We start from the raw sequence: 19726 nt of genomic DNA, 5'->3' as shown, positions 1-19726 counted from the left end.
GCTTTCATACCAAAACCAGAAAAGACGCAAAAACAACAAAAAAAGAACTACAGATCAATATCCCTGAAGAACATAGATGCAAAAATTGTCAAAACTGGCAAACTAAATCCAACAACACATTAAAAAAATTATTCACCTCAATCAAGTGGGATTTATTTCCAGGATGTAAGAATGGTTCAGTATTCACAAATCAATCAACATGATACATCGCATCAGGAAGGGAAAGGATATGGGGCGCCTGGGTGGCTCAGTCGGTCAAGCACCTGACTTCAACTCAGGTCATGATCTCATGGTTTGAGTTTGAGCCCCATGTCAGGCTCTGTGCTGACAGCTCAGAGCCTGGAGCCTACTTCAGATTTTGTGTCTCCATTTCTGCCCCTTCCCTGCTCAAGCTGTCTCTCTCAAAAATAAACATTTTAAAAAAGGGGAAAGAATAAAAACCATATGATCATTTTCAAGGTTTTAGAAAAAGCATTTATTAATACAATACCCTTCATGATAAAAACGTCAAGAAAGTAAGTTTAGAGGGAAAATACCTCAACATATGAAGGCCATATATGAAAAAACCCACAATGAACATTATACTCAATGGTGAAAAACTGAAAGCTTTTCCCATAAGTCAGGAAGAAGACAAGGATATCCACTCTCACTTTTATTCAACATACTACTAAGAGTCTTACCAAATGCAATCAGACAACACAAAGAAATAAAAAGCATCCAAGTTAATAAAGAAGTAAAATTTTCACTATTTGCAGATGACATGATACTATATATAGAAGACCTGAAATACTCCACCAAATAACTACTAAAATTGAAATGAATTCCATGAAATCACAGGATACAAAATAATACACAGAAATCTGTTGCAATTCTATATACTAATTATGAAGCATCAGAAAGAGCTATTTACAATAGCCATTAATGACTGCACCAAAAATAATACAATATGTAAGAATAAACTTAACCAAAAAGGTGAATGACCTCCACTCTGAAAACAATACATTGATGAAAGAAATTGAAGACAACACAAAGAAATGGAAAGATATTCCATGCTTATGGACTGGAAGAACAAACATTACTAACATGTCTATACTACTGAAAGCAATCTACACGTTTAATGGAATCCCTATTAAAATCCCAACAGCATTCATTTTTCACAGAACTAAAACAAATAATCCTAAAATTTGCATGGAACCACAAAAGACCCTGAGTAGACAAAGCAACTTTGAAAAAGAAGAAGGAAACTGGAAGAAGCACAATTCCAGACTCAAACTTGTATTACAAAGCTACAGCAAGCAAAACAGTATGGTACTGGCACAAAATCACATATACATCAACGGAACAGAGTACAAAACCCAGAAATAAACCCACAATAACATGGCCAATTAAAGTTCTATAAAGAAGGCAGAAATATGCTATGAGGAAAAAAAGTCTCTTCAAAATATGGTGCTGGGAAATCTAGATACCTATATGTAAAAAAATAAAACTGGATCACTTTCTTATACCATATGCAAAAATAAACTCAAAATAGATTAAGGACCTAAACATGAAACCTGCAACCATAACAATCCTACAAGAGAGGACAGGAAGTAATTTCTCTGACATTGGTCATAGCAACATTTTTCTAAATAGGTCTCCTTAAGCAAGGAGAACAAAAGCAAATATAAACTATTGGGACTACATCAAGAAAAAAAAAAGCTTCTGCACAGTAAAGAAAACAATCAACAAAACTAAAAGACAATATACTGAGTGGGAGAAGACATTTGCAAATGATAAAGACTTACTACTCAAATATTTAAAACTGATACAAGTCAACACCAAGAAAACACAAATAATGCAATTTAAAATAATCCAATTAAGATGAGCTCATGAGTGGCTCAATCAATTAAGCATCTACTGGATTTCAGCTCAGGTCGTGATCCCAGGGTAGTAGGATCAAGCCCCATTTCAGGCTCCATCCTGAGTGTGGGGACTGCTTGGGATTCTCATTCTTTCTCTGCCCTTGTCCACTGTTCATGCTGTCTCTCTAAAGAAAAACTAAAAAAAGGAAAAAGGACATGAACAGACGTTTCTCCAAAGAAGACATACAGATAGCCAAAAGAGACATGAAAAGATACTCAACATCACTTATCATCAGGGAAATACAATTAAAATCCATAATGAGGGACTCCTGGGTGGCTAAGTTGGTTAAGCAGCTGACTCTTGATTCCAGCTCAGATCTCACAGTTTGTGAGTTCAAGCCCTGCATGGGGCTCTGTGTTCAGTGCACAGAGGCTGCTTTGGATCCTCTGTCTCCCTCTTTCTACCCCTCACGAATCCTCTCACTCTCAAAAAATAAACGTTAACAAAACTTTAAAAAATCACAAACAGATAACACCCCACGCTTGTCAGAATATCTAAAATCAACAACCGAAGAAACAAGTGTTAGTGAGGATGCTGAAATACAGAAATCCTCATGCACTGTTGTTGGGAATGCAAAGTGGTGCAACCATTGCGAAAAACAGTATGGAAGTTCCTCAAAAAGTTGAAAATACAACTACCCTAAGATCCAGCAACTGTACCAAAATGTATTGATCGAAAGGATACAAAAATACAGATTCAAAGGGATACATGCACCCCAATGTTTATAGCAGCATTTTCAAAAGCTACTAAACCTATGGAAGGAGCACAATGTCTATCAATTGATGAATGGATAAAGAAGATGTGGTATATATATATATAATGGAATATTACTCAGTCATAAAAAAATGAACTCTTTGCACGGCAAAGGAAACAACCCACAAAACTAATAGGCAACCAACGGAATGGGAAAAGATAGTTGCAAATGACATATCAAATAAAGCGTTAATATCCAGAATCTATAAGGAACTCACCAAACTCCACACCCGAAAAACAAACAACCCAGTGAAGAAATGGGCAGAAGATATGAACAGACACTTCTCCAAAGAGGACATCCAGATGGCCAACAGACACATGAAACGATGCTCAGCATCCCTCCTCATCAGGGAAATACAAATCAAAACCACACTGAGATACCACCTCACGCCAGTCAGAGTGGCTACAATGAGCAAATCAGAGAACTCTAGATGCTGGTGAGGATGTGGAGAAACGGGCACCCTCCTGCACTGTTGGTGGGAATGTAAACTGGTACAGCCCCTCTGGAAAACAGTGTGGAGGTTCCTCAGGAAACTAAGAATAGAACTCCCTTATGACCCAGCAATAGCACTGCTAGGAATTTACCCAAGGGATACAGAAATGCTGAGGCATAGGAGCACATGTTCCCCAATGTTCATAGCAGCACTCTCCACAATAGCTAAAACATGGAAAGAGCCTAAGTGTCCATCAACAGATGAATGGATCAAGAAGATGTGGTTTATCTATACCATGGAATACTCCATGGCAATGAGAAACAATGAAATCTGGCCATGTGTAGCAACATGGATGGACCTTGAGGGGGTTATGCTGAGCGAAATAAGTCAGGCAGAGAAGGACAAATACCATATGTTTGCACGTATAGGAGGATTAGGAGGAACTTGACGGAGGAACAAGGGGGAGAAGAAGGGCGGAAATGGTGGGGGAAAGGGAGAGAGGCAAACCATGAGAGACTCTTGAATGCTGACAAAAACTGAGGACTGATGGATGTGGGGGGGAGGGGGGGATGGGCATGAAGGAGGGCACTTTGGGGATGAGCACTGAGTGTTATGTAGAAACTAATTTGACAATAAACTATTTGTAAAAAAAAAATAATAATAAAAAAAAATAAAATGTACAACATAAAAAAAAATGTGTAAACTTTTATACTGTGAGAAATCAGAGGACATAAACAAATGAGATAATATCAAGTTCATAAATCAGAAGACTCATATTATTATGATGTTAATTTTCTACAAATTGACCTTTAGATTCAAGGCAATTCAATAAAAATCCTAGCAAGCTTGTTAAGCTTGACTAGCTGATTTTAAAATTCATGTGGAAAGACAAAGAACCTCAACTAGCCAAAGTAACTTTGAAAAAGAACAAAGTTGGAGACTTATACTACATAATTACAAGCTATGATAAAACTATATAGTAAACGAGAGATAGTATGGTCTTAAAGTGAAGATCAATCAGTGGGACAGAATGGAGGAATAACAGACTACATATTCACCTATACATATATGCAACTGACTTTAGACAAAGGCACTAAGGCAATTCATTAAAGAAGGAGTAGTTGTATCAAAAAATTGGGCTGAAACAAGTGGATATCCTTAGGCCAAAATAAATAATTACTGCATCATGTACAAAAATTAACTTAAAAATTAATCCTAGATCTAAAAGCAAAACCTAAAACTATAGAACTTCTACAAGATAATATATTACAAAATTTTTGTCACTTTAGGTGAAGCAAATATTTCTTGATATGACACCAAAATGACCTACACAAGAAAATTTCACAAATTAAAAGTTCATCAGTTAAGAGTTTCTGCTCTTCAAAGAAGCTGTCAAAGAGAATAAAAAGGAAATGAACTGAGAGAAAACATTTGCAAATCACATTTTCCGACATAGTCTTTGATCCAGATAAGAAACCCTAAAATATATGAATAAGAAAATAAACAACTTAAAAAAAATCAAAAGTTGAAGCAGATACTATAAAGATACACAGATGGCAAATAAAAACATGAAAAGGTGCTCAACATCATTTGTCTTTAGAGAAATGCAAATTGAAGTCATGAATACCAGTCATATCTATCAGAATGGCCATGATAAGGGGGCGCCTGGTGGCTTAGTCGGTTAAGCGTCCGACTTTCGCTTAGGTCATGATCTCGCGGTTCGTGGGTTCGAGCCCCGCGTCGGGCTCTGTGCTGACTGCCAGCTCAGAGCCTGGAGCCTGTTTCGGAGTCTGTGACTCCCTCTCTCTCTGACCCTCCCCTGCTCACGCTGTCTCTTTCTCTCTCTCTCTCTCACCTAGAAATAAAAAACATTAAAAAAAAAAAAAAAGAATGGCCATGATTAAAAAGATTTCACATACCAATGGTGACAGGGATATAAATCAACTACAACTCCTACATACTGCAGGTAGCCACATAAAGTAGTACAACGACTTTAGGAAACAATTCAGTAGTCTCTTAAAAAGTTAAATATTTAACTACAATACAATCAGCCATTTCACTCTAGTTATTTATTAAAGAGAAATGACAGCATATGTCCACACAAAGATTTATACATAAGTATTCCTAAAGCTTTATTTATAATAATCCAAAACTGAAATAATTCAAATGTCCATTAACAGGTGAAAGGATAAATAAATCATGATATATCCATACAATGGAATACTACTCAAAAATAAAAAGGAATGGAATATTAAAATAATCAGTAGCATTGGTTGAAAATCTGTATCAATTAGGTTTTTAGATTCCTTCCTCTTCTTGGAACAGTAGAATGAGAGATTATATCTCCATTCCAGAGAAGTAAAAACTTGGAAGAAAATAAAAAAGAAAGTTAACTAAAACATATTAAGTGAAAAAAGCAAACTGCAGAATATTGTGTGCCAATATCCTAAGTGTTTTTACATGTATTAACAGATTCATATCCATACAACTAAAAGACAGATGCTATTATTATTCCCATTGTCTAAGATTTGAATTAATATAGAAAAAATGCTTGCAAAAATACATCATTCACCTCTGAATTATTTGACGTCAAAATTATCATGTACTCCCTTCCAGGAAAAACAAAAAGACAATAAAGTACAAGGGAAGAAAACGCAGGTTGAAGTGGCTTATAAATGTCAAGAAGCTTAGTCTTTATTCTGTAGGCAACTTGAAACTAAGAGCGTTATTGGACAGATATTAAGCATCAGAAAGACACAAGATCAGTGTTTTAGAATGAGAGTTCTTGTGACACTTGGAACAGAGTGCACAAATTAGTGGCAGGGAGTCAGGCTAGTATGTCTAGGGAAGGAACAAAGAAATCTGAACTAATGGAGATATAGTAGCAGATAGAAAAGAGGGAGGAAATTCAAATAGATATGTCTAAAATAAAACCTACGGGAGGAGGTATGCATATGATAGGATAAGAGCAAAAGAATGAAGTTTCTACCATGAATGAAATGCATGATGAGATATTTCCATTACAGTGTACTGCAAGGGCAGTGGTGTCTTTTTTTACTGAGGTATTTTTATATTCCTTTTTGTAATGTTTTCAAGTCAGTGTTTATTGACGGACTGTGTGGTAAATAAATGCCCATTTGATTCAGTCACAGAAAATTTAACAATTTGTCATCTTCTAAGCAAAGCTATGTAATAGACCTACTACCTAGTCACACTGGAGACTATAAATGCACTCTTTACATAAGTAAGTTTACAAAGGGAACACTATAGCTAAAATTACACTAACCAAGTATTTTCTAATGAATCATATGCACCTTGAGTCACTTGATGCAAATTTCAATAATATTTACACAGCAAGCCAGAACTGGCCAACTGTGAGCAGAAATAACTCCTTGAGTTATAATCACACAACTTATGATCTCTCTACTATATAGATAATATATGCCACAAGACAGCATTTTAGATTATGAGAAAGAATCTGTACCCATACAGAGAACCAGAGTTAAGAAAATATGAGAACTAGAACATCTATTTCAACACAGTTTCAACTTTGTCATTAGGTCTGAAAGTATAAAACATTCTCCCAGCCCTCATTTTCTCTTCTCTACCTGGATATAATTTCTGAAAAATAAATCAATTCACAAGGCAGATTAATCTCTCACTATTATGCAAACACTGATTTTGGTGGCAGTTGTTCTTCTTATTCCAGTTCTCTTCTTAGGTGACAATATTTCCAAAGATACTGTGCTAGGCAGAATAGTGGTATCCTAAAGATATCTACACTTAATCCCTGGAGTATGTTAATATGTTATGTTTCATAGCAAGGAGGATTTCAGGTTGCAGATGGAACTGTTAATCAGCTGACCTTATACTGGATTTTTTTCCCCATAAGCAAATGCATTGACTAGAACCACTAAAATAATGAGAGGATGATTCTTGTCTTATTGATGAATGTTATGGCATGTCCGGTAGGATTTCACCATTTGGTATGATCTTTGCTGCTGGATTCTCATGGATATCTTTTTGCCACATTAATGGAAGCTTTTGTTCTTTCAGTAATAAACAAAAAGAAAACGAATAACATAATAGATAAAAATAGATCCAGGATTCAAACTGCCAAAGTTCAAATGCTGGTTCCATCTCTAACTGCATAACCTTGGTAAGATTATGTAACCACACTGTGCCTCAGTTTCCGTATCTATAAAATGAGCATACCAGTACTAGCTACTTCATAGGGTTTTTAAGATTACATTAGATAGTCCATGTAAAGTGTTTGCTCAGTGCATGACACAGAGTAATCATCAGTAATCTTTCTGTAGAAAGAGTAATCCAGAATGCTGCTATGGTTTGTTAATTTAGGATAAAATTATGACTACATAGATTTTCCTTTTTAATACATTAACATATTCAATTCCTGATAAGAATCATCTTTACACTCCCACAATTAAATCTGTCTCCCTATGGTATACATATTTTTAATATGATACTGGGTTGCTATTTGTAATTTAGGATTTTGCATCCTCATATATAAAATTGGTCTCCAATTTTCTTATCTCTCTCATCTCAATCTGATAACAGAGGTAAACTGAAGAGTTTTCTGTCTTTTTCTAATCAACTAACAGAAATTAAAGTGTTATCTGAAAATTTGAAAGAACACACATGTAAAATAATCTAGAACTAGCACTCTGTAAACACTTATAATTTCCAATGTGTTCTATGGTTACTGATCTATCAATACAGTCAACATTGACATGCATGAATTCCGTAATTGGCATTTTTTAAGAAATCAATTATTTCTACTTATGTTTTCTCATTGAATAAAAACTACATATTTTTATATTTATTATCTTCTATATTTGCAATTCTATCACCATTCTCATTCCTAATGTTCTGTATTATTTTTTCTTTCAGTTTGCCTAGGAGGGTCTATTTTATTGTCATGTTCAAAGATATAGTTATCTTTATTTTTATCAAATATCAGATGAGTTACTTATTCATGTACTTGTTTACTAATATACTATTTTCTGTTCTTAACAATTCATCAATTATTACTGCATTCTTTTTTCTAGCTCTTTAGTTGAGTGCTTATTTTAATCTTTCCTATTTGAAAGTGAAAGCATAACAGACTATCACTTTTCTGCTGAGTATGGTTTTGTCCGCATCACTTAGGTTTTAAAAACTCGTATTTTCATTTCAATTATTATAGTTTATAAAATTCCCTGTTATTTCCTTTTTACCCTGAAAATTAGTGCTTGCTTTTAAATTTATAAGTACTTAAATTTGTTGTCTCTTAATGATATATTTCTAGTTTTACCACTTATAGTCAGAGAGAATAACTATTAAACTTCAAATTTCTTTAGATGTTCTTTGAAAACAAGGATGTAGTTTTCTTATGTTACATAAGCACTAAAAAGTATATTCTCTGTTCTTAAAGATGAGATGTATATTTTTAAAACTTACTACTTGCATAATTCATACCATCTATACCCTTAGCTTTTCTACTTCATCATCAAAATCTAAGAAATGTTACCATACACAGTATATCGCTGTGATTGAATTTTTTTTTCCACATTTCACTGAAAAGTTGGCCTTTTGGATAGAAACAGTAATTTATTTGCCAGGAAGGATGATCCCATCATCCCATCATACTTCTGCTGGAACCAGAGCATCACCTCCTCTTTGCTGATTTTGTGTTTGGTCCCAATGCAGCCTGTCCTGTGCTTCTAGTCTGTGATGCTGAAACCTGACCTACTCAGCACCACAAAGAAGTCCAGGCCATAGATACCAATGCTTGGGTCATATGTGATCCCCAGACAGATGTGCTCCTAGTATTCCAGCACTGAAGAAGTTACTTTTTCTTAACGCAAACTCCTGCACCTTTAAACCTTTCTCCAGGATTTCTTCTGCTTTAGCCCCAAGGACTATAAGTGGATGGCAATCTTTTCATTTCTCCTGATGCCAAGGGATCTAATAGTGCATCTAGATTTGGAGAACACAGGGGTCTGGCCTGTAAGCTGCTCCAGCACCTTAGCCACCTAGGTCAGTCTCTCCACTCCCCCACACAGATGTTGAGGCAAAGCTTGCAGATGCAAAGTTCCTGCAAGGGGTTATCCTTTTCATCTTGACCCTGCACCATGGTGGAGAACAGGAAGAGAAAGACTATGAACTATTACCAAATTTTCTTTGTATTTCTAAATTTGCTTCACATGTTTTGTTATGTTTTTCAGTTAAGCAAAAGAATGATGTATCATCTTAATAGATTACATATTTTATTACCAAAAAATTACAGCCTAATATAATTTAATGCTCTTCATCTTGAATTATATTTTGTTGGCTATTAATATTGCTACCTAAGCATTCTCTTTCTTTTCATTTAACTGGTATGGTGTTGACTATACACTTCTTTTCCTTCTATCATTTTATGTTGGCCACATCTCTTAAAAACAGTCATAACTGTAGTTGGATTTTTTTGGTCTACAATCTGAGAAGCTTTGTCTTTTAATGTGTTCACACCAGGTATTATTCTTGTGACTGAATTTTATATAGTCATTATTATCCTTCCTTGTTCTTTGTACTAATTCTTCAGTTTTTATAATTAAGATTTTTTCATTTCTTTATTCCTCTTTCAAAAATTTTCCTTAACATTTTATTTCTATTACATCATTAATCCTTTAGTTTTTACAAATACATTAAACCAGTATTTCTTATTGATGTCAAGAATTAGATTATAACTATGTTCACCCTTAACAAAGCATAACTTGCATCTTTCTCTTCTTACTTTCACCCCAAAGTCTTGATCAAATAATTTGGAATTTTAATGCTGTAGTATTATTTCCTCTTTATGACATTTCAGAAACGTTTCTTAATAATTATGTTATATCTGACAACCATATTATCAACAGTGATTTAGGTTTACTGGTTTCATTGCAAATAATTTCTTACAGATTCAGCAAGATAATATAATATTATATAAGATAATATAACATATGGTTGATAACTTCTGCAGCCTTATCCATTCATCTATCCATGGTGACTGGAGCTGCTTCCATCATTTGGCTATTATAAATAATGCTGCAATAAACATAAGAGTGTATATATCTTTTCAAATTAGTGTTTTCATTTTTTTGGATAAATATCCAGTATTGGCAATACTAAGTCATATGGTACTCAATTTTTAATTTTTTGAGGAACCTCTACACTGTTTTCCACAGTGGCTTCACCAGTTTGCATTCCCACCAATAGTATCTGAAGGTTACTTTTTCTCTACATCCTCCCCAACACTTGTTTTTCGTGTTGTTGATTTTAGCCATTTTGACAGATGTGAGGTGATATGTCATTGGAGTTTTGATCTGCATTTCCTTGATGAGTGATGTTGAACATCTTTTCAAGTGTTTGTTGGCCATCTGGATGGCCATTTCTCTGGAGAAATGTCTGTTCATGTTTTCTGCCCATTTTTGATCAGATTATTTGTGGGGTTTTTTTGGTGTTAAGCTGTATCAGTTCCTTAAGTATTTGAGCTAATAAGCCTTTATTGGATATGTCATTTTCATATTTTTTCCCTTTCAGTATGCTGTCTTTTAATTTTGTTGACTGTTTTCTTTGCTGTGGAAGGTATTTATTTTGATATAGTCCCAATAGTTTATTTTTGCTTTTGTTTCCTTGCCTCAGGAGACAAATCTAGAAATATGTTCCTGTGACCAATGACAGAGAAATTACTGCCTGTGCTCTCTTCTGGAATTTTTATTGTTTCAGGTCTCACATTTAGGTCTTTAATTTATTTTGAGCTTATTTTTCTGCATGGTATTAGAAAGTGATCTAGTTTAATTAGTTTGCATATAGCTGTCCAGTTTTCTCAACACCATTTCTTGAAGAGACTGTTTCCTATTGCATATTTTTGCTTTGTCAAAGATTAATTGACCATGTAATCATGATTTTAGGGTTTTCTATTCTGTTCTACTGATCTGTGTGTCTATTTTTGTGCCAGTACTATACTGCTTTGACTAGTACAGCTTTGTAGTAGATCTTGAAATCTGGGATTGTGATTTCTCCAACTTTGCTTTTATTTTTCAAGATTGTTTTGGCTATTCAGGGTCTTTTATGGCTCCATATACATTTTATTCTAGTTCTGTGAAAAATACTGTTGGGATTTTGATAAGGATTGCATTAAATGTATAGACTGCTTAACTCAATGGAACAAGAAGCTGCCAGTGAGTAGTGCCTAGTATAGGGGCTTTTTCTACTCCCTCCCCTCAACATAAAAATATAGATTTAAAAAGTCCATTTGTCATCTCTGGGTTATTTTTATAAACTCTTTATTTTCTCTAACATTTATCTTAAGTCCCCTAGTAACCTGAAAGTCCCATCTTCTTGCTATAGCATTTATTTTAAATGTATAACTTCAAAGTAAACTGAATTCTCTATCATCTAACTCAAATTTTCAATATGCAAAAGACATCAATAATTCTGTTTTTATAAATATTAAATAGGTATTTTTGTCTTCCTTTTTATGTTTATTTATTTTGAGAGAGAGAGAGAGACAGAGGGAGTGGGGGAGGGGCAGAGAGAGAGGGATAGAGAGGATCCCAAGCAGGTTCCGTGCTGCCAGCGCAGAGCCCTACACCTGGCTTTAACTCACAAAACCCCAAGATAATGACCTGACCCAAAACCAAGAGTCATGAAAGACACTTAGGTGACTGAGCCAACCCTTTGTCTTCCGTTTTAAATGTTTACAAAATAGTTGGAAGATTTTACAATCCTAAGCAGAAATATACCAATTATGTTAAGTGACTTAAGGGATAGAGTTAATTTTGTATGAGTAGATTAAATGTGTTTGATTGCTCTTTTTCAGTGAAGATTCTGTTGTCAAGTTCAAAACTGATAGATTTTTTTTTTGCTTTTGACAAATACGTATGGGGAAAATTCTTCTTAGCTAGTTCAATATACTCTAAATCAGCCACAAATATAAACACTAGATCAAGTTCCCCACAACTAAAAGAAATAAAAAACACCTGAAAAAATCCAATGAAAATTAAAGAGTACAAAAGATTCAATAATATGCTCTTCCATTCTACTTCCTATTTGACTTGCAATAAAAATCTGTACTAATGAAACATCTACATTTTCACTCTAAGTATAATTTTTAGTTTTCCGTGATAACAACCACATATTCTGACTGAGTAGCTGCTTTCCACCCATACATTTTCCAGCTCCAGAAACCAGTCCTGTGTGGAACTAAACTGGTTTTGTTTTTTTTTTTTAATCTTGATCACTTGATACCATAGAAATCATCAGAATACAGAAAATTAGGGGCATTTGGGTGGCCCAGTCGGTAAGCATCCAACTTCAGCTCAGGTCATAATCTCGCAGTTTGTGAGTTCGAGCCCCATGTCCAGCTCTATGCTGACAGCTCAGAGCCTGGAGCTGCTTCAGATTCGGTGTCTCCCTCTCTGCCCTTCCCTGCTCATGCTCACCCTCTCTGTCTCTCAAAAATAAACATTTTAAAAAAAAGAATACAGAAAACTAGTATGTTGGCTTGGTCTTCAGTATTAGAAACAATGAAAACAAGTTGAGGAAAGTCTTAATGATAACATGTTCAGGGAATTTTAATCTAAAATACCTATTCAGAAGATTAGATGCCTTTTCTGGCATCTAATTCCTTTTAGTTCAACTTTTCCAAATTAAGTTTTCTGCCCTCACCCTACCCCCAATTGATCACCATGATAAAATAAGGACATAAGTAAAGCATCCCAAGAATTAATATATCTACTATTCTATGTCACAAAACTAGTTACATTAATCAAGGAGGAGACACTAAGAATCTAAACAAGGAATTTTTTTAATCTTCTGATTTTGGAAGAACATTGTATCATGATATCTTAGGAGTTATTTAAGCAAAAATACTTAGTAAGTTGAAACTGGTGTAATACTCTTTATAAAGAGGTCACAAGGAAGTAAATAATAGGAACAATGACAATATTAATAATGCACTATCTCTTATAATGAAACATGTTACTAAAATAGGCAGGATGAAACATGTTACTAAAACAGACAGGGTAAAAGGTAAACAATTAGGATAATAACATTTCACTACCAGTACTACATAGAGAAAATATTTTGCAAGACCATCTGACATAGTTATTCAGCCTGTATCAAGGAATGTGCTAGTGGTTTTCAAACTGTGTTCTTCAGAATCTCTCAGGGATCTAGATAAAATAGTCTCAGATCCTGGGGTATTCTTCATTCACATTGCCATCTCCTTCATTCACTTATGCATACAATAAATAATGAGCTGCCCTTTCCATGCATGTGCTGTGGTTAATGAGCACCTTCCAAGATCACACCTGTAAATATAAAAGAACTAATCCCCACCCTTAGAAAGCTCAATCAGGAATTCAAACATCAAGCAAATAATCAGACAAATAAGTAATCAATGGCCATAGAAACAAACTCTATAAAAGACAGGTATAGAATTCTACAAAAGCATAAAACAGGGAGTCCTTGGTGAGTTTTATCCATCTTAAGACTTTTCTCCTAGATTTTAGCTAAAAAAGGATATCTGCTCCCAAGCCACCAAAATAACATAAGGTAACCTGGAACTTCTGGTGGCAATTACCAAATCTAAACTCTGATGCTCAACTTTGTCATGACCCTGATTCAAAAGAACCACAGATATAATCATTAAAATATCATAAGTATCTCTATGTACCAGATACGATGTTAGATTCTTTAGGACTACAAAGTAATATTCACTTCAGAAATATCTCAAAAAACTTTACTGAATGTCTGATATACTAAGCATTGGAGATTGTTTCCATACAAGAATGAGTTTCCAGCATTTTTTAGAAAATTTATATTTTTCTGAATTCCAAATCCCCCACCCTCCAAAAAATCAGTCAAGAAATAGGGAAAATCAGAACTAGGAAAAGTATTATAATTCTGCTGTGAAAATTTAAGCTTAACAACATGGAGACCTCACTGGCTAAAGGAATATACAGACATCAAGCTAGCAGCAAGAGTAGAAGAGCTGACACAACACCAGGAGTAGAAGGTTCAGGTCAACACTGCTAACAGGGCAGGCAAACATAAAAGAAAGACGGTCACAATTTAGTTAATTGGTCAGTCTTGTTTGCAGCTGTTGTCAAGTTATGTATATATTCATGGCCCTGTATGCTGCTAAAAGTAAATCACTCTTGAAAATAAAATAAATATGAACATGTTTACATGCATAATTTATACAAATCCTGTAAGTTTTGGAAGCAAAGTAAGTAGCTATTCGCCACATGATTCTGTGTGGTCTGTTAGATTTCTAGGTAGGAAGTATGAATGTTATGTAATTTGAAAAAACCCACTAACTATTCATTGGTGTTTTCTTTTTTTTCTTTCATAATTTATTGTCAAGTTGTTCCCATAGTACCCAATGCTCATCCCAACAAGTGCCCTCATCCACGCTCATCACCCCCCTTCCTCTCTCTCCCGCCCCCATCGCCCTCAGTTTGTTCTCAGTATTCAAGAGTCTCTCATGGTTTGCCTCCCTCCTTCTCCCCAACTATTTTTCCCCTTCTCCTCCCCCATGGTCCTCTATGAAGTTTCTCCTGTTCCATTTATAAGTGAAAACATGGCATCTGTCTTTCTCTACCTGACTTATTTCGCTCAGCATAACATCCTCAATCTCCAACCACATTTCTACAAATAGCCAGATTTCATTCTTTCTCATTGCCACGTAGTATTCCATCGTATAGATAAACCACATCTTCTTGATCCATTCGTCAGCTGATGGACATTTAGGCTCTTTCCATGATTTGGCTATTGTTGAAAGTGCTGCTATGAACATTGGGGTACATGTGCCCCTATGCATCAGCACTCTTGTATCCCTTGGGTAAATTCCTAGCAGTGCTATTGCTAGGCCATAGGGGAGTTCTAGTATTAATTTTTTGAGGACCCTCCATATTGTATTCTAGAGTGGCTGCACCAGATTACATTCCCACCAACTGTGTAAGAGGGTGTCCATTTCTCCACATCCTTGCCAGCATCTATAGTCTCCTGATTTGTTCATTTTAGCCACTCTGGCAAGACGCGGTATCTCAGTGTGGTTTTGATTTGTATTTGCCTGATGAGGAGGGACGCTGAGCATCGTTTCATGTGTCTGTTGGTCATCTGGATGTCCTCTTTGGAGAAGTGTCTGTTCATGTCTTCTGCCCATTTCTTCACTGGATTATTTGTTTTTCAGGTGTGGAATTTGGCGATTTTCTTATAGATTTTGGATACTAGCCCTTTATCTGATATGTCATTTGCGACTATCTTTTCCCATTCCGTCGGTTGCTTATTAGTTTTATTGATTGTTTCCTTTGCTGTGCAGAAGTTTTCTACCTTGATGAGGTTTCATTGGTGTTTTCTTGTGTCTGACTATTCACTGGAGGTTGCAGTTCTTTATGATACTACTAAATTTAAAATTTCTCATATAGTATACAAAATTTTAGATATTCATTATAATGAATATAGGATATAAAGATGGCTGGAAATATTTTAAGAACTTATGATTTTAGGAATTCCCAAGAATTTCTAGGAATTATGACCTTGTGTTCCTGAATCCTCAAGATTAATATTTATTGGGATTTCCTCTCTGGAGTTCTGAGTTTAGAAGAGAAACACAAACATTGACACCAAAGAGAAGTGCTTAAAGTGTTATGATAAAATTCTATCTTGGGGTGCCTGGGTGACTCAGTTGAGCCTTCAACTTCAGCTCAGTCATGATATCGCAACTTGTGAGTTCAAGCCCTGCATCGGAGCCTGGAGCCTGCTTCAGATTCTGTGTCTTCCTCTCTCTTTGCTCCTTCCCCATTCATGCTCTGTCTCTCTCTCTCAAAAATAAATAAATATTTTTAAAAATTCTATCTCATATACAGTTGAAGACACAAAAGACAAAAAAACACAGAACAAATCAGCCTGTAAAAGTCTGGAGAAGGTTTCATAAAAAGGAGATGAGTGCTTAAGTGTTTTTTTCCCCTAGAAACAAACAAACAAAAAAAGACACAAAAGAAAGACAAAAATAAAACTATCTTCTAGGTAGAGGGAGGTATAAGGCTGCTGACATACATACGTACATACATAGGGAAGACTCTGTGCAAAGGCTGGGGTCATGAAAGTCAAGAATCTTAAATAGTCTACTGCTTTAATCAATTTATATATTAGAAAGAAAGAATTCTCTGGAGGATACATGGAGAATGGTTTCAAATGTGTGATGGGATTAGGAGAGCAATAAGACTACCACAGTTGTTAGGCATATTCCCTAAACAACACAACTCTACATATTGTCAAAGACCTATTCATATCTGACCAGTGTAGAGTGACACCTGTGGGAGAAACTGAAAATAGATGTATTAAGGTATAAACTGTAAAATAACAACAAATACAGTTTTGAGAGAGAATGATCATGTTGATCTCTTTCCTAGTTTCATAAAATCACTCAAAGGAAGAAAATCAATGTTTAAAAAAATCCTTTATATAATAAATCAAATTGTTAAGAAGAGCAATCTCTAAAAAGAGATATCTCTGGTTACCCTGTCACTGACCATCCTAAAGAATCTAAGGACACCTTATTCATTTTCTAAGTCTTGTCACTCTTCTAATTCAGATTAACTCATAATGAAACATATAGAATCAACAGAATTATTTTTAGCTGTCTATAAGTAGTTAATTGTTCTCATTGCTATTTTTTTCAGATTATATCCAGGAAAAGCAATTTATTAGATGAACATCTATGAATCATAACCAGGCTAAAAGCTCTTATGCTTCCATCCCCCATCATCTCATTCTGTTGATAGTGTTATGCAGATTTTGTAAACAATTAAATCTGTTCACATGCAAACAATTTTGGTTTAATCATGAACAATAATAAAGGGGTTCATACACTTTCATATTCTTCATGCTCTACCCATGATCCTTTTAAAAGCATACTAATATATCCTATTATGTATTCCAAAGCTGTTATACATAAGTGAATGTTCTTTTCAAAATTCTTTTGACATGCTACTGGAGCAGTTCCAGAAAAAAAATTAACACTTTTGGGGAATTTTACTGCACTCTTTTTAGTAGCCAAACAGGAAGCTGGTGGAGGAGTGCAGCCAAAGATTAAAATAAATGCATTATTCATTTTTAACATGGTTTTCTCTTATTCTTCTTTGTAATAGCTCTAGATGTAATTTTACTGTTAACACTGAATATTTGGAGTGGTGTTGCAAAAATCATTTTTACAAAGAAAAAGGCTAAAAAAGATTTTCTGCTCACCATCAGTGCACAAGATTGAACAAGTGACAATCTTCACACACAATATGCTTCCAATGAGCATGCTCTTATGCATAAAAAAGGAAACAAAGCATTTCAGGACTGTATTTCTAAAAGGATATTAAAAAAAAAAAAAGCACAGAGTAAGTTTCAGAGTGGAAAAACATGAAAGGCTCTTCATAGTCAAAATTGGCACCGAACTGATTTCTAAGGTACATTTAAAGCAGAATATCTGTGTTATTTATACAATACCAACAGTAAGAAAAAGCACTAAGGTAGACTTAAGACAGCTAAAGAATCGAGTTCATATGCTGTAAAATATTTTTCTTTTTATCTAACAGTCACCTGAACAAGAGTGCTATTATTCAGCCAATGCAAATATGTCCTAAAAATTGTCTCAAGTTTTCTATAATGTTAAGTAGTCTAGCTTGTTCATATTTCTTGCTTAATGCAGCTAAATACTATGAATGTTATTCACTTATCAAAGATATAAAATACCATTCAAGTTTAGGGAAATACCAAGATTTTAATACAGAATAACAGATTAATCTCATACACTGCTTTCATCTTCCAACTCAACATCCAAGTGTAATACAGTTCATTCTATTTTTCCCTCACACCATGCCACTAAACATTTTTACTGCAGCAATAACTGTGAGAAAATAGAATCCAGTAGGGGAGAAGGGGAATGAAAGAAAGAAAATATAAAGGTGGAGAAGCCAACATGAGAAAGAAAAACTGGATTCATCTCCCTTAGCAGATGTCTCCAGAGAGCTCACTCAATATTCCTAGACCAGATGGAAAGAACAGTATGGTACAAAATTCTCTATCCCTACACCCAGATGTCACAAGGAATAGAGGCAAACCTTGTGAGGAACTAACACTTAACACCGTATTTCCTGTGGGCTGTGCCGTTTATTCACTCATTCATACATAGACTAGTCTCTAAATAGTGATTTTTTTTTCTGGTTTTCTATGTGGGTGTCTCTCAAATTTCTTATCAATCCTTGACCTCTCTCCAAAGCCCAATCATTATTTCCAGGCCCTGCCAATGATCTCCTTAGAATCTCTATCTCAATATCCCCAAAATCCATTCATTTTTCCTGACGCTGGAAAACACAGTTCTACCCCCTTGACTTTTTCCCTACGGAAAAAAAAATCTCTAGGGATTTCACAATGACTGCTGAAAATATTTAAAATCCTTTGACCTAATCATCAAAGAAAGGATTTCATGATCTCACCTCAATTTAACTTTCAAAATAACATCACAACTCTCCTTCACATACTCCTTGTTCAAAACACTGGCCTATGTATTACTAAGTGGAATATACCTGAGTATTCATATCTTGTGCCTTTGTTCACATTCATTTAACCTTCCCTCCTACCATACTCTGTGACAGATATTGAATTAGACATAGGATACAAAGATGAATAACAGGTCTTATATCAATTATAAAATTCTTAAAGAAAGAAGGAGCATGGACTTTGGAGTTAGATAGGATGTGGGTTTGAATTTAGATTTTGCAATTACTAGCTGTGTGACTTTGGGCAAGTTCTTAGCTGTGGACAGCTTCCTGACCTGTGAAATGAAAGTAACATCATCTACCCTGGAGACTTGCCAGGTGATTTAGATGACATATTTTAAAAGCCTGAGACAGTGTCTTGCAAATAGGAAAGTCTTCATCCTTAGTTATCATCATTACTTCCCAAAGCAGAAGAATGCACTCAAGACACTAATAAGTTAGTTCTAACCTGCCTAGATCCTGAGCAGCTATAGAGAACAACTACAGCTTTCCTCTACTACTCTTTTCCAAATTTGGAATCTGTAGAGATAACTAAGGCTAAGCCCACAGCTTCTGCCTTTTGATACTTTGCCTAGTGATCTTTCCACCCTCCCACACCACCGCCTGTGCCCCCAATTTCAGACAAGGAGCATTATTATAAATGAGTAGTGTGAGAAACTGAACCAAACAGGTATATGAGTGTCTTATATACGCAAATCATTGATTTCCCTTTCAAATCTACATTCTTTAAATAAAACTCAAAGCTTACTTCACACAGTAGAAGTGTACTGTCCAACCGTAATAATTTTTCCACTCCAAGATACTATCTACTTTAGTGGGAAAGGGGACAAATATAGATTTTTTTCACATTACAGAAAACTGAGCTATCTAGTACCATGTTTCTATTCTACCCCAGCATCCTTTATAGATTGCCCTCCTGGACTCCTAACTGACCTTTATTCAAGTCTGTATATGAAAAGTGGACTCAGGGGAAAAATGAGTTATTTATATAGTGTTTGAAGAAGTAGAGCAGTCTTGGTCTTAGTTCCAGAACAGTCAGTGCCAAGACATCCT

General features: G+C 35.0%; 1 protein-coding gene and 1 pseudogene across 1 annotated transcript in view; both read right to left on the bottom strand.

Moving 5' to 3' along the window:
• The window catches only part of LOC120240752 (ankyrin repeat and sterile alpha motif domain-containing protein 1B-like), a 928108-nt gene that overhangs the window by 780594 nt on the left and 127788 nt on the right, over nt 1-19726 (bottom strand). The gene's annotated exons all lie outside the window — the stretch shown is intronic.
• Nucleotides 8700-9225, bottom strand: LOC120240763 (annotated as a pseudogene).

The sequence above is a fragment of the Hyaena hyaena genome, unplaced genomic scaffold, assembly GCF_003009895.1.
Source record: "Hyaena hyaena isolate Hyena2069 unplaced genomic scaffold, ASM300989v1 scaffold_261, whole genome shotgun sequence".
Lineage (NCBI taxonomy): Eukaryota > Metazoa > Chordata > Mammalia > Carnivora > Hyaenidae > Hyaena > Hyaena hyaena.
Note: the sequence above shows the minus strand (reverse complement) of the source record. Positions and strands in the feature narration are given on the sequence as shown.